This window comes from Zeus faber (genome assembly GCF_960531495.2).
Source record: "Zeus faber genome assembly, chromosome: 1".
In the NCBI taxonomy this organism is placed as follows: Eukaryota; Metazoa; Chordata; class Actinopteri; order Zeiformes; family Zeidae; genus Zeus; species Zeus faber.
Genome location: NC_137193.1, coordinates 28,735,979 through 28,746,906, shown reverse-complemented (window position 1 = coordinate 28,746,906; position 10,928 = coordinate 28,735,979).

The following is a 10,928-nucleotide window of genomic DNA, read 5'->3' as shown; positions in this document are numbered from 1 at the left end:
GTAAGCTGAACTTGGAGAGCCTATTATCTTGTGCCTATCTAGGACGGGGATGAGTCGAAGAATGTGTCTAACACCCCCAATGGACATTATGAGTATTTAATGATGCCATTTGGTTTAAAAGATGCTCCCACTGTATTCCAGGCGCTGGTGAATTAAGTTCTTCGCCACACGGTTCACCATTTTGTTTTTGTTTATGTTGGCATTTCGATTTTTTCTAACTCTGTTCAGGAGCACACTCGTCATGTACGCCAGGTTCTCTTGAAGGTGCTGGAGAGCCAGCTTTTCGTGAAAGCGGAGAAGTTTCACGTACCATCCATTTCTTCTTGGGGTACGTGATTTTGTATGGACATAAGTTGGCTGCAGTGAGGGATGGGAGGTCGAGGCTGCTGTTAGGGCGGCCCAGCGAGACCAGCCTGGTCCTAGTGGGGGCACTGACAACCGGCTCTTTGTTCCAGACACCGTCCGTTTCCAAGTTCCCAATATGCCTACGCTTCCAAGCTCCCCTGCCACCTGAGGGTTAGAAGAACCCTTTCTGTGTTACGACAACATTTCTGGTGGCCCACTATGGAGACTGACACTGGTTCTTTCCTCGCAGCATGCTCCATCTGTGCCCAGTGTAAGATCTCTCGTCAACCCACAGCGGGTCTCTTGAATCCACTTGCTGTGCCCCATTGCACCTGGTCCCACATATCCCTGGACCTTGTTACCGGTCTAGCGCCCTCTGACGGGAACATGGTGGTACTTATCCTTCACCTTCTTGTCTTGCAGTTCATCATCAGTTCCTGTGGGTGTCCCCCTCTTGTCTCCCTGTTTCCTGTCTCGTCCTGCTGTTGTCCATTTTCAATCAACCCCATTCATCCATATCTATTAGAAGTTGAGTGGCTATGGACCACTTTGGATAGTCCAGGACAAAGATGTCCATAGTCATCTCCAGCCCATCAAAAGCACTTGATTGAACTCATTCATCAGTTTATATTTTATGTACTACTGCATTTACAAATCATATTCGCTGTGGGTGCCTTGGACTAAGATTACGCATTTTGGTTTATATATTTTATATTTGCACTGACAGATTAGTTTGGTAATGCCAGTGAAGCTTACCTGAACAATCCATCTGCCAAAGTTAGACTCAAACTGAAAACAGATGTTGCCTTTCCTTCTTCGATGTCTTTATTTTTCACAGTGTGGTGCATGAAATTCTGCTTATGTGCGGTGCTGCCGGACGAAAGTAATCTATTTCACTGTGTGATTAATTCATCCACGCTGCTCGGTAGCTGGTTCTGCGTTGGGTCGAGTTTGCGTGTGGACACGTGCGGCTCGGAAGTAGCAGAAAATACGGAGAGCAGATCATCTTGGATGCTAAGGTTGTTGCTGCGCACGGTATGAATGCATAAACCCCCTGGTCCATTCACATTCACCATGAAACACACATGGCCATTATCCTGATATCTTCCAAATCAAATTAACTGGGGAAATTTCATTTCCCTAATAGGTACAGTGTTATATAATAGGGTAGTACATGGACACTCCCACAGAATTAGAAATACTATCCTTTCAATGAAATGCACTCTGGACCCGGCATTGTTACGAATGACGTAACCGTGAATCCTTTGTCATTTCTAATAGAGGTATATTGGTTGTATACTTCATAGCGGCCTGCAAACTCAACATACAGCAGTGAACTAGCACTGCATTAACTGCAACCGCCTCCTCATTCAATCCCCCTCGTCATTTATTCAGTCAAGAATCAATGAGAGGGAGAGAATCGCTCCCCACAAATGAGTTGGAGAGAGGGACAAAAAAAAAGAGGGTGACATTCAGGAGCCATTCACTGCAAACGTTGACAAAAGAACAAGGTATCCCTCGGGAAGTGCCTGAAAAGAAGGGCTCCGCTGCCCATTGTTCCTCTGAGCGTTCCGCTGCCTGTCTCCTCATGAAGCGCAACACTGGCACAATTTGGAAGAGGGAGGGTAAATAATGAGGCCAGATGAGATGAGAGCGGATATAGAAAAGAATAAGTGGAGAGCAAGTGAGGAGTTAATAAAATCCTGATTTATTCAACTGCACCGATGCCAGCACCCGGTTGTGGTAGGCTGTCGCTGGAACGACAAAATAAAAAAAAAATGCGGCACTTGGAGGTCCTCAGCACAATTCATTCCAGCGTTTTGGAGCGAGTTTCAGAAAGAGTCTGCCGAGTACTCTGCATAGAAGGGTAGGCCAAGATTCTTGGGGGACGGCTTTTGCCAACATGCTTAAGAAAGGAGGTGATATCAGCAAACTCCCTCATGGCATGAGGCTGACACGTCTCACAGTTCCTCCATATAACACAAGGCATTTTCATGCTGTTTCACATGAAAATTCTTGAGTGATGTCGCCTTCTGAATGCTGTGGAACTGCTCGGGAGAAGCACAAAACTCTCAGGGTGCACTTTTGAGGCACACAGCACACTCTGGCATTATTCACAGAAGATACGTGCGGTGGATTTTCGGGTCGAATCGAAGGGGCAAAAACAGCTCCTGCATTTACATACGAGAAAATGGCCCGGTGCGACCCTGTTGTTAATGGAGTGCTGCGCTATAGATTTTTTTAGCAGCCAGCCGGGAATCATGATGACATCATTTTGTCAGACACAATGAAAATTTGTTAATCCCTGTAATGGGAGATGCCATTTGAGTGGCTACAATTTTGGTAGTGGTTATGTGACTCGTTTCAGCGATGGCTGTGTTCGTTTTGGGACATGAAACTAATGACAATTAAAAAGTTGCATTTAGGGCTAGGTAACCTGTTTGAAATGTATTAGTAATCTTATCTCTAATGGTCTCTAATCTCCAACGTCCTGTAGATGAAATAATTCTGAAGTTTAACTATCAATCATTTTGCTTGGGATCCCCTGGAGCATCTTGAAGGACCTCCTGGGGAGAATAGTTTGTACTGTGTGAGGTGGTTTTACATTAAGTTCTACTCTGTCAAGAGTGAACAAAGGTAGAATGTCTCAAATATTTTATATACTATTCTAGACCCAGTCTAATTATCTTATTCTGGCAGGCTAATTATAGCCATGTTGCTGCTTATATTATAGAATATCATCAGCAAACGTTATTGTCTGGTCGGTTGGTTTTGCAATCAACCAGTGGGGTTTGGGACTTTGGGAAAGACAGATAGAATAATTTGCTACAATGAAAAAAAGTTTTTAACTATGTGGCAGTTTCCCCTACCACACACCACCCAAGTGGCGTCTTCGGGGCCCTCCGGCACAGAGGCGCAGAAGACAGTGTTTTGTAAAGACCAGTTTAGAAAGCGGGCCAGGGGGAATTAGCCAGGAGCAGATAGAACATGGCATGACAGGGCTCCTATCCTCAGTGTGTGTGGGGATGGCGGTTTTACCTGTTGCTCGTCAGACCAAACAACAAGCAAAAGGTATGCGGCCACTCTGACCCAATCCCCTAGATCCAGGTCAGGTGTGGCTGCTCAACCAGACCATCCCCACACCACTAACTGAAATGAACTTCTGTGGTCACGGGCCAGGGCTGGTGTTGTGAAAACATAATTCTAGAACCGCGCAAACAAACCAAAAAATAATAATAATGAAATTGATAAAAACAGTTACTATTCTGCGAGAGCGGGACCGAGCGTGTCTCCAAATCTGGGGTTTGCATGTGTCTTGACTTGATAAATGAGCTCCCGTCTCTTCTCGTCACTTTTTCGAGAACTCTCCAGCCTGGAAGGCGGCGGTGTGGATACGGCCATAATCAGAATAATGAAAGTAGTGGAGTGAAGAGGATCATGGGTAATGAGCGCTAATGAGGGCAAGAGCTCTCGGAAAAAACACCTGATTACCTGTCTGACTCCCACTAATGGAAGACAATGCGCTTATAATGACTGTGTTTCCAACAGGCAAATTTGCGGCGTGTGTGTGTTCCCCTGTCTTTGTGTGCAAACTTGGGGTGCAACGTATCACAAAACTTGGGGTTCGGATCGTATCACGGTTTTGAGTCACGGATCTGATCATTGAAAAATAGAAGGGGAGACAATTATAATTTTGCTTTCCATTTATTCTATAAAACACTTAAATCAAGGAACTTTTGCCCATGGCCTAAAATGAAAACAACATTCAAGATGGCCAATTAAATAAAGTTTAAATAAAATCTTAAAATAATTTAAATATTCAATAATCAATTGTTAAATTAGAGTGCAATATGAGGCATGCATGATACCTTCTTCCTTTAAACATGGTAGTGAATGAAAGAATGATTACATCCGCCCCCAGTCACTGAATTTAATTCCAATAAGTAACCAGTCTCATGTTCTCATGGTTATAGCAAACTAAATTCCATGTAAATCGGCTCACAATTAAGCGAGTTACAGTCAGTTTTGTAGAGTCTCCGTCACTCAAAACACATCGTATTTGTTTACCAGCAAATCTTGACCGCTCCAATATGGCGGACGAGCCGACGCATAACGGCGACATTTGCTTCTCGACATGTCGTAAAGTGGTAGCAACATAGCGCGACGTACCATGAACCCATCATTGTGCTTCAGAATAAAACACAGCACGCATCTGTCTAGTCTTTCATCTTTTCACTGCAACTCTGCATCCAGATTTATAGAATTATTACTTTAAAAAGTAACAGCAGCAGTAGAACATTCTTTTGCTATAATGGGTTGTAATTTTGCAATTGATCCGTGGTTCACATGCGAGCCGAACCATGGGGGGGTCCATACGCATCACAGATCAATGACGTTCCGTTACACCACAAGTGCAAACGGTACAAAATGTTGTGTGTCACTTGTCGCTCATCTCCCCTTTTCATGTGATGTGAGCTTTTGGCGTTTGTCGTCCTTTGGGACTTATCGTTGTTTAATGCCATGCTGCGAAAGGTGAGCTGCATGGGTGCATCAATCACCGATTCTCCGATCAATGGAGACAGCAGGACACAAAGAAAAACTCTCAGAGAGAGCAAGAAAGAGGGATGGAGATAGATGGAGGGTAGGGTAGCGTGCTGTATAAGGGATGCAACAGAGAGTTTTGGGGGGGGGGGGAGAGAGACTGACAGTTGTAGCAGCAAGAGAGAGACAGAGGCTCTGTTTACACCTGGCATTAAAATGTGTCTTGGGTGATCTAAATAAAAGTGGCATTGAGGAAGCATTGAGATCTGATCGCTCAGAAACAAGTCCGGCTCTTCCTATGGGTGACATAGGCGCCAAGGGCGTCATCCCGATGGCTGCGCAAGAGGGAGCGATCGGGGTTCAATTTGCGCACCTGCCTCCCTTTCCGACAATGTCCATGGCACTTATTTTGCTCTGTTTCCTTATGGAACGAAACAAGCACCATGCGTAATGGTGAAAATTTCTCTGTCACTCACCAAGCCCACGTCGATAGTTTGCCTTGAGCGACAAAATGGCTCAGACCACATTCAGAGGTGGCCTGGGGGTATTAGAGGTGTGGAAATTTCTCGATTCTAAGATGCATCGGTTGCGGATGTGAAGGATTCTCTATCGGTGCAGTGACAGAACATAATTGGTTGTTTGGAAATATAATGAAACAAAACAACAACGTACCATTTCAAATTAACAGATTTTCTTGTGATTAAAATAACAGCCTACAGCCGGGCTTCGGCTGGACAATAAAGTTGTGAAGTTACGTTGCTCATGCAGTAACATCACTCTTTTGTATTGAATTGTGGGCGTTACTTTTATATGTTGGGAGATATGGCGGAGAGATGCAGAGATCAGCAGCAAGCGATTAAAAACAGACCCAGTATTTTAAAAGCAGATCTCTGGGAACGTTTCAGATTTTATGAACTTACTGGGAAGCACGCACTGGACAAGACCCACAATGTGTGTAAAATCTGCCTTGCTTTAATACTTTGGTAATATGACGAATTTGAGGAACCACGTTAGCCGTTTTGACACTGTGCTGACGTCTGCAACCGTAAAGAATACAGCGAGCCCAGCTAATCAACCAATAATTGAAGAAGCGCTGACAGCTTTGCCGTCCAACTCTGAGTGAGGGAAGAGAATCACCGAATCTGTGGCAGCTTTCATAGGTAACCATCTTCGGCCTTATTTGGTTGTAGAGAACCCCAGGTTTCACCACTTGCAAAAGACTGGAGCCACAGTATAAGCTCCCATCACAATGTCACTTTACAAAAATGACTATACCTGCAATCTACAGCGAAACCAAAGACCAGGTAATGTAGTCGATGAGTAAAGCTAGTCGAGTTGCCATTACATGTGATTCCTGGACTTCTGTCGCAACTGACCCGTAAGTAACAGTAACAGCACATTATGTCAGCGAGTACTGGCAGCTTTTATCGTATGTGCTGCAAACAAGAGCCGTTTATCACAGTCACACAGGTTCTCATATGGCGGAGCTACTGTTTATTGTCGTAGAAGAATGGCAGCTAACAGATAAAGATGTAGTTCTGGTGACGCATCTTAGATGGTAGTTGTAGCGCAAGTCGGAAAATTCTCTCATATAAAATGCTTCGCTCATACGTTGAATCTTGCATCAGAACGGACACTTAAACTACCCCGGGTCTGCAGGCTTCTGGGCAGAATCTGACGGATATCAACATTCTTCCACCGCTGCACTTGCATTTCCACTTGAACCACCATCTGCAAGTAAATCAGAAACGTCTTGGCCTTCCAAGTCATAAACTGAAAACTGATGTTGCCACCAGGTGGAGCAGTGCATATGAAGTGGTGGAGAGGTTTTTAGAACCACAACATGCAATTTGTGCCACCTTGCTATCTCCTGAGGTGAGAAGAGTCCGACCTCTACACTCTCAACAAAACAGATTTGTCAAATGTAGAGGATGCTGTGAAGGCATTAAAACCAATGAAGGACGCCACTACATTAATGTCAGAGGAGAGCAATCCAACTGTTTGTCTGATTGCTACATTAGATGCTCAACACCTCCAGAACATGACCGACACAATTGGAGACTCACCAATGATCCAAGAGCTCAAGCATGCCGTCAAAACAGATCTCCTTAAGAGGTACAGTGAGGAACAGGGAGGCAGAAAAGAACATCCTTCATACAGCCTCTGCCCTGGATCCCCGTTTAATGACACTGCCCTACCCCACAGAGGAGGTGTGATCGGAGATCTACAGAGGTGTGACTGCAGAGGCTGCATCCTTGGAGGTAATTTCACCATGTTTCATGTAAAAATTTAAAATTAAAACAAACTTAAAATTGTTATTGCAATATTAAGTAGCTACAATGAGTAAAAGTTTTGTAAAATACCTTTGTTAAAGGCTGGGAAAAACAGTTATCCTAATAGATGTGAGCTGTTGCATTGACTGAGAAAGTGCTAATTGCTGGAAATGCTTCCCGTGGAGGACGATAGGCGTGCCCCTCTGCTCTCAAAAGAAAGGCCTCATCGCTGCTTGTGAGTTTGCTGGGACATTCTTTCACTGAAGGTACATTACAGCCGAAGACCACCAGGGCCAGGGCTGAGGAGGAAATGGTGAGATACTGTGAAGCTCCATCTCTGCCTCTCACTGAGGATCCTTTGAACTGGTAGCGTGTCCATGAGGTCACATTTTCTTCTCCTCTCCAGGCTGTCGAAGAAATACTTGTGCATTCCAGGTAGAAGTGTGTCTGAAAAGAGAGTTTTCTCAACTGCAGGAGATGTGGTCACTGCAAAAAGAAGCACTCTGAAACCAGGACATATGGATCACCTAGTGTTCTTACACAACAACCTACAAATTCCCAAATGCTGAGCAGTGAGCAATTTTGTACTCACATTTTACTTCTACTAAGAGGTTGAAAGGTTAATTTAGATTGATACTGGGATTTAACATTTTCACACAAATATGGGAAAGGCTAGGCCTATACCATTTATTTTGGTTTTCAATTTAATTTAATGTTCACACATTAATGTTTACATTTTGATATTATTTTCTTTTATGAACAAGTATCACATAAATATACACTATATACACTGCACTATATCAACTACTTAGCAGTTTAATGCTATTTATTATTCACTGTTGCAGTCTGTTGTCTGCTGTGTTCAGACTACAGTCATGTTTGTGACGTTTGCCACATTCAGGAAGTGCTCTGTCATAGAGCTGCTATGTTTTTAATTATTTGTAAGTTTATTTAACAATGTAACATGTGTGAGCTGAAAATATAAGTAGGCTAGGCCTTCAACATTTATTTTGGTTTACAATTTAATTTAGTGAAGACATTTATGGGTTCAGTTTGATATTATTTTATGAACAAGAACCACAGCTGCTATGTAATGTAGTCTGATATTTGAAAGCAGTTTCAAAATAAATAGAGAGATTTGATTTATCTGACTGCTTGTATTTATTGATGAAACGGTGCCCATATGCAGTAATACAGACAATTGAGGATGGGGTGTATCAGGAATCGTTGACAGATCAATCGTAATCGAATCGAATCGTTAGGGCAGTGAAGATTCACACCTCTAGCACTTATGGCCACATTCTGTTAGCAGTGTGTATGTGAATGTGTCCTGGGCCACATTGAAGGACCGCCAACTCTGCTTAAGTGGTGCTATGTACTCATTGGCACCAACGGCAGTCTGGTCAGGAAATTGAGTCTCCCCGTTACAGAAGTGCAGTATTTATTATTTACAAGTAAAGTATTTACACAAACACATGTCTAGTCAGTAGTCAGAAAGAAAATCAGGAAACAAAATAAATCTGTTAAGCCTGAACCCTGCGCTGCGTACAGTACACACGGCACCAAAATCTCAGTCCGTTTTGTTTTGAATTTGCCTGCGTGCCAATATCTTTACATTTGGAATTTGCAAACAGAAATGATATACGTGTTTATTTGCATATATCCGATGCATATCCGATCACAAGTGGTTAGTCGAGGCGCATGTGGAGACACATCCGAATGCCAGGTGTGAACAGATGCACTTAGAGCTGTCCACTTGTGATCAGATCACCCAAGTAGCATGTCAATGCCAGGTAAAAACAGGGCAAGAGAGAGAGAGAGAGCGAGAGGATGGTTTGAATGAAATGAAAGAGGGTCAAGACAAAGTGTATTGGAGATCACATTGGCCATAAGCAATTTGTCTTATGTCCCGTCTTTTGTCTTTCTTTCTTCTCTAATGCAATCTATTCCCCTCTCTTTCTGTATTTTTCAAAATAACAACACATTAACTCAAAACCACATGTCGACAAAGAAGTAAAGCACTGTTTCAAGATCTTCCATTGTTGCTATACTGTAGGTTGTTGTGCTGCGCAATAATGTATGGCACCACCCTGGTTGTATCCTTACAAGCCTTACTTAACTTAAAAAGGGTGATTTAGTTTCAATGTTTAAACATAGTCACATCATGTCCTGACAGAACTTTATTTATACTAGTAAAGTGATGAACTAGTACTATTTATTTAAGTTCCTTAGTTTGGGTGACATAAGAAAGTAGGCACTGCTATGGAGACCCACTGTCAACAATGCTCCCTGGTGTACTGCAGATTGCTTACGAAAGGTCCATCATACAAGGCAATAGAAACTAGTTGTTTTGATCAATCAAGCCATGATAACTGCCACTTACATGGTAAACCCTAAGATACCCATTCAGAATCTGTGAGATTTAATTGGAATAAAGTATTTGACAAATAAGGTCATTAGTATCCAAAGCATCATAAAGTGATGTGAACCCAGTGAAGGGGTTGTGAACCCAGTAAAAATCAGGGACAACATTAAGCGTGGGTGCAAATAGGAAAGGGCATCGCATATACCTACGTCTGTAGAATCAGAAGCATAGTGTGCGGGTGAAGCTTGTTGTGGTAGTTGGAGCTCGGCACTGGGGAACATATCTACTTTCCCCAAGTCTGTGAATGTTGATGGACGAGCTGCAAAGACTGAGAACTGTATTTTTGGACAACAGAGCCATTGACTGAGACCAAGGGAAAATGGGTGATACTCAAACCAGAGAAGCTTTGCCTCCACCACTCATATTATGTGAGCAGCGTTATATGAGCATTGGGTCATAAATTGGTGTAAGCAACAGATATAATAACCCAATACATTCCTGCCCGTCCAACTTAAAAACCAAATGCTATCTAGTTATTACATGAAACGGGCAGCTTTCTAAACTGCAACTAAGTTCTCTATAGGTTATGAAGCGGGGGGGGGGGGGGGGTGTCCTGCTCTTTGAAGCCACGTGTCCAGAAAGTCCAATCCAACAAGGGTGAAAAGTGAGCAGAACAAACGGAGGTGGAGAATGGAAAGGTGGGGCACGAGGCAGGAGTGCGCAGGAGGGGTTCACGGATCTTGTTTGTTCTGCCTCTCACAAGGAGCTGATCCCCTTAATCAGAATAAGCAGCTTGTCAGCGCGTACTTCTCATCATCCAATTACTCACAATCACAGAGAGAAATCTACAACACATTAGTTCCATCCTGATGACCCACAAACCTGGTTTGAGAGATGCGCAAACACACACACGCACGCACACACACACACACACGCACGAACATACACACACACACCCACGCACGCACGCACGCACACATACACACACAGACAAGCTGAAACAGGTGCACGCAAACACACGGAAATGCACGCCACAAACATAAACAGATACTCACACGCCTACAGACACACCTCCTTCTGAGCTTAATGAATTCAAACAAGCCATGACGTGTGTGTGTTTTTGATGGGGGGTGGGGGGTGACCTCACTGAGTTTCAAGGGCGCCATGAAAGTGGAACGATTCAGACTCATCACATCAATACTAACCCCTGACAACCTCCACTTCTCAGCCAGCTGTGACGAGGACGAAAAAAGAGAGGGAGAGAGAGAGAGAGAGAGAGAGAGAGACAGAGAGAGAGAGAGAGAGAGAGCACCCAGAGTCAATCAAAACCCGAGGAAAGACTAAATCAGCAGTGCCAGGATTTGAGGAGAGAGAGAGAGGGAGACAAAGTTATTTAAGAAGAG